The following is a 6,109-nucleotide window of genomic DNA, read 5'->3' as shown; positions in this document are numbered from 1 at the left end:
AGCCATCATAGGGTGGACAGTCACCCCTTCACTGAATTGAGACATTTTCAACCAATCATTATACCAGAAAAAAATTTATTCCTATAATGATTGGTCATCATTGTTCAGACAAGAAATTATTAATTTGCTTATCAATTTCTTGTAAGTCTAACCCTTCATTTTAGACTCTAGAGTTCTACCTCAATGAGCCAACCATAGGAAAAAACCGATTGGGACAAAAATTAAAGCAATTCTATCCATTATTGAAGTTTGAGTAAAATTTCATGCAAATACATTCCTTAGGGAGACACAAGCAAATGGTACCACGAGGGCGAACATAGATCTTATGGTGTGAACTATTAAAGAGAATGAGAAAGGAAATTGGCATATCATATACATCATTTTCCTCTCATTAAGTGTTTAAGACCTAAAGTTTATTACTTAGGTAAATCCGACTAACAATTTATCTAAATGCATTGTTAAATTGGCCAAATATAACTCTTATATTAGATAGTTTAACAATATGATTCTTATTTATAAACACTTTAATAAACCTAATCATGTATTGTATGCTTATAAAATATTTTTGTAATTCACCTTCCAAGTCGGTTCTTAGGTAAGAGTGTTCCATTTTCATAAGCTTAAATACCCCAACCTTAGACAGAACTTTCCTTAGATAAAGGTCCCTTATAAAAAATTATTTTATAAATTTAATCTTTTATTATTTCCAATTTAATCCTATTAAAATAAAAATAAAAGATTAACCAATTTCTAATCATATTAGAAATAATTCAACATAGGTCTAGGTGAATTAATTTAAACCATTTAAAATTAATTGAAACCTATGTTTCCATGCAACTCTTGATTATAGATTTTAATTCTAATCATTAAACTTATAACACTTACAAATTAATGAAGTAATTAAAATCTACAATCATGCATTTAATGACATTCATTACATATAATACTTATATCTACTAAGTAACGTCATGCTCAATGCGATTTCATTTTCATTATATAATATAACACTTATATTATAAACTAATGAAAATAAAAACATGTCCATCATACAAACCATATAATATAACTTTTATACCATAGTATGATTCATGCAATTATGTAATATAACATTTATATTCAATATGATGCATAAGAATGCTTTGGATATATCATGCAACTATATAATATAACAATTATATTAAATATGATGCATGAAGAAAATGTTTATCCTATGGTTGGATTTTATATAAGGCATACATTATGCTATATATGAAAACTAATCATACATCACATGTAAAATTAACTAAACGGAAAAATTGGACAAAAAATTGGCACTCCTCAGAATTAATTAAATTAATATAACATTTATACTAATTTCATTAATTAAAAACAAATACATAAAATAAAAAAATAGTTAAAAAATGGCAGTTGCTCCACGTTAGCCTCGAATTCATGACTTCCAGTATGTGGGGCGTGTGCGCATGAACTTTTCAGAGCATTGTGACACTCGACTGGAGCGTAACTACATTGGTCTAGAATTGCTCTAGCGTAATTACACTCAGCTAGAGTGTAAGGATGCTGGTTTGGAAAAAATCCCAGCGTAATACGCTGGGTCGAGCGTAACGACGTTGGTCTGGAAAAACATCCCAGTGTAAATTACGCTCGGTTAAAGTGTTGCAACGATAGCCCTTCTATGCTATAGTGTAAAGGGTAGCATTGCAATTCTCTCTCGTTATGCTCTAACACAAAATGCAATTTCTTACTTTAGAACCAGTCCATTCTTGCTCCTTATTGCACTGATTTTCTTAGCAATATTTGCATCATGATCGACACGCACATACAGACTCGATAGGATGAATTAAATGCCCAAAACAATGGGCCCTTATTGTTGGATTTTATGCCCTAAAACTCGTAGATAATAAATGAAACATTTGAGCGGTCATTAATAAAGTGTTATCAATGTTTATTGCAATAAATAGTTACTGTTTATCTTGTACTTATCTTGCCTAAATAACCCTAATCCAATAAACAAACATCCTAGGTTATTGTATGAGTCTTGATCTGTATCTGAAGACACACGGGGTCAAGATACACCTAAATAGACTTCTTGTTTACAAAAGTGAATAATCTCTTAGTCTCAAATGCAATACAATAGTAAAAGACAAGAAGAGAGTAAATAGAACTTCCAATAGGTGTAATGTCGAGGCTGCTGGTGACAGAATGATAGTGTGGAGTGGAGAAGGCCCTCTCAAGCTCTTGCTCTAGTGAAGTTCCAATGACAAGTCTAGGTGGAGTTTAGAAGTGAAAGTTCTTAGAAATGCTCTCTGGTTCACTCTTTGCTTATGCTGCAAGAATCGTGCCTAAGAATGTTCTCAAGTAAACCTTGACTCACGGATTTCGGAACTCTTCTTTATGGGCATCAAGGCTCTATTTATAGAGCCATGCGCTGACAATCATTGGGAATCTTGCTCTGATCAATCACTATCTCTGACGTGCAAGGTGAGAATGTCAACACTGCTATCATGGTTAACATTATTAAGTTTACAAGAGAAGATCTGTTGGCACTAGGTCAGAGATCCCAAGGCATGCGACCAAATATTTGTTCATCGGGTAGAAGTTCGGTGCATGCAGACAAATCTTGCGATCAACTGTAAAATACACACTTTGTCACAATTTAACTCATGATATGCGGTCAGCAGGATTTTTAGTATAGTTCAACGAATTATATCATTTAACATAAATTTTTAGTATAATCAATGCATATTTTGCTTAGCTACCCTTATTATTCTAAGTAAAAAGCTACAATAACTTGTATTTCTATAAATTATCAATAAACCATGGAGTACACAAATGCAATTATTATGTATTTGTCATCTAGAAACTAAATTATTACAACCCCACCATAAAAGTAGGACAGTACAAATATTTGATATCTGTTTTGTGGGGACTACAACTTTATAACCATTTAAAACGAGAAAGTACACATAGTTCTTTGAATATTCAACAAAACGCAAAAACAATTAACAAAAATAAAATTGAACTATTGTAAACACTATATTGATTATTTCTAAAAACATGATATCTGGTATTTTCAAGAACATGTATTGGTAGGCAATTGATAGGAAGTTGAATTGCCCATCAAATCACCTTCAATCTTTAAATTTTCATCTTGTATTCAATTAAATATAACACATCCAAATTATTCTTCCCCACTTCTATCTACGGTATACTTTCCGATGTTGACTTGGTGATTGGTTTTCATTATTTTTGTATTTGATTTTGTAGGAGCTGCTAGACGTATCCTAAGTTGTGCTTTTGTCGCGGTGTCCCCGATCCCAAGATCGATTTATGATATTGCAATGAAGAAGAATGGTGTTGATGAAATCCTCTTATGTGTGCACCTAAATTGACTCGACCTAACCTTGTTTAAACTAAACCAAATTGGGTTGCTGGCCCAAATTATTGATGGAACTCTAGGCTTAACCGTTGAATTTGATCAAACCTATCGTCATAGCATTTTTTAGTTTGTCAGTTGTTTTATATTTGTCTTCAAATTTCAATTTAGGTGTGCCATAAATTTAATAAAAAAGAGTTTTGTTGTGTTTCCATGATAAAATTTGATTACTTAGGGTCCGTTTGATAACGTTTCCGTTTCCTGTTTCTTGTTTTTGTTTCGCATTTTTTAAGAAACTGACCTATTTGATAATCATTCTTGCTTCTTATTCCTAAAATTTGAGAAACGTTCTAAAAAATGGGGTCAAAATTGAAGAACTATCTCTTATTTTATTTATATCTTATTTAATGTTGTTGCTTTATTATATTAATGTGTAGACGTGGTTAATTGGTGAGGAGGCTTGCTCAAAAACACTGCTTAACTTCATGGTGTTAGGATAAAATTTTAGGGGAGACTTTTTTTTTTTCTCTTTCTTTCTTATATATTTTCTTTTTCTCTCTATATATATTTTTTTTATATTTCTTTTATAATTATTTCTTTCTTTTATTTGTATTTATTTCTTTATTATTTTTTTTATATCTATATGTTAATTTAATTTCGAATTTTTGATTTTCAGACATTTAGATTTAGATATCATTTTGATTTTCAAATTTCAAATTTTCAATAGAATTTTTTTTCAAATATAGAAAAATGAACCAAAATATTTACAACACCTATCGGCGGGGGACCAAGAAATTACGATATAGCAAATTTATTTTTGAATTTTTAAATATTTAGATTTATAAATTATTTTATTTTTCAAATTTCAAATTTTCAATAGAGTTATTTTCAAATATAAGAAAATGAACCAAAATATTTATAAATATGACAAAATTTCACTATCTATCTCCGATAGACCACCATAAACTAGTATTTGTGTCTATCTTTGTCATGATAGACACAAATAGTAGTCTATCACAAATAGACTGTGATATTTAACTAATATTTATAAATATTTTCAGCAGTATTATCGTTTAAAATAATTTCCCTTTTCAATATGTATATATAAATATTTTTTGAGTTTTGAATTTTAAATTTTGCAGTATGAATTTTTATATATATTTTTAAATTTTATTTTTTTATTTTTCTTACATATAAAACAAGTTAAAAATTTACGATATATAAATTTTGTTTACTAGATATTCATTGAGGCTCATTTTAATAATTTTTACAATCACGATATGTACATAATAATATAATTGAGTTAGATTTGAGTCTATGTTTAAATTTTAAAACAATGTTATAAATCAAATTTTAGCGACATATGAATAATAGAAATAATTGTATTATAGTTATTAATTTTAAATCAGAACTTACGTGTATTCAATAATTTAAATATTTTATAATTAATTTTTATATTTTAATGCATGCTATATATTTTTTATTTTGTATAATTAGATTATATTTAAACTATAAAATATGGAAAAAAAATGTAAAGAAAAAAATACAAGAGACAAGAAACAAGAAACAAGAATAGTTATCAAATAAGTTTCTGTTCTTGTTTCTTTTTTCAAAAACGGGAAATAAAAATAGTTATCAAATATATTCCTATTTCTTGTTCTAAAAAAAGAGGAAACAAGAAACAAGAAACAAGAAACATAAAACATAAAATGAGAACATTATCAAATGGACCCTTAATTTCTCATTGGACAACAAAAGAACATATTGTTATGTTACAAACGTAAAATAAATAACATTTCCTTTAAATTGGCCATATTAAAAACAATATTTAATTGACAAATTAGTCATATTTAATTTAACGTGTGTGTATATATAACCATAACATTCAATTTGATCTTAGTTAAATTAAAATAACATATTTATTTTTACGTAGTTATTCCATAAAAAATTTTAGTAATTATTTTAGTCGATTTAATATAACAAAATATAAGAAAAAATTATTTGTCTAATTAATTATAATTAAACCCTAAGAAAATAATTTACTTACATTCAACTATAATAAATAATTTAAATGACAATTTAAAAAGGATTTAAAATCAATCCATTTATTTAATACAATTAAATATTTTTAAAAAATCGATTTTTTTAAGCAATGCAAACTAACTTGCATTCCAAACACCCTAGGGTTCATATTTTCAAGTTGAAGATGCGAACCTAAACGCCAAAATTGACCCCAAAAAGTTCAGATATCTAAAACGGAATTAACTAAATATAAAAATTTAAATCAAACAATAAAATAAACGTGTACTGTTAATCTCCTTTCAAACCTTCATTTGGTGAAATTATATTCGAATTTATTAAATTCTACCATGAACTTCCTGGGTAACCAAAAGTTTGTAAAAGTGAACCTCCAATTTCATTTCTCACATGATCAACGAGTAATGTCTGAAATTATAACCTCAACCAAAATGGCTGAATATGTCATAAGATGCCGACGAACTGTTAAGAAATTATTAATATAATCAATGTTATGAGTGTTGATATAATAAAATTTTACCTTCACCCATCCACTTAAACTTTGAGTCAATTGGTGACTTAGCACGATATCAAAGTAGGATAACATGTTTTCAAACACCGGGTTGTCATGTTTTCAAACACCAATAATGCTATTAACTCTCCATTTAATACTTGTTGGGTCTTCTATAATTTTCAAGCCCAGGAGAGAAAGTGTTAAGA

This window comes from Benincasa hispida, chromosome 7, assembly GCF_009727055.1.
Source record: "Benincasa hispida cultivar B227 chromosome 7, ASM972705v1, whole genome shotgun sequence".
In the NCBI taxonomy this organism is placed as follows: Eukaryota; Viridiplantae; Streptophyta; class Magnoliopsida; order Cucurbitales; family Cucurbitaceae; genus Benincasa; species Benincasa hispida.
This window is presented reverse-complemented; position numbering follows the sequence as displayed.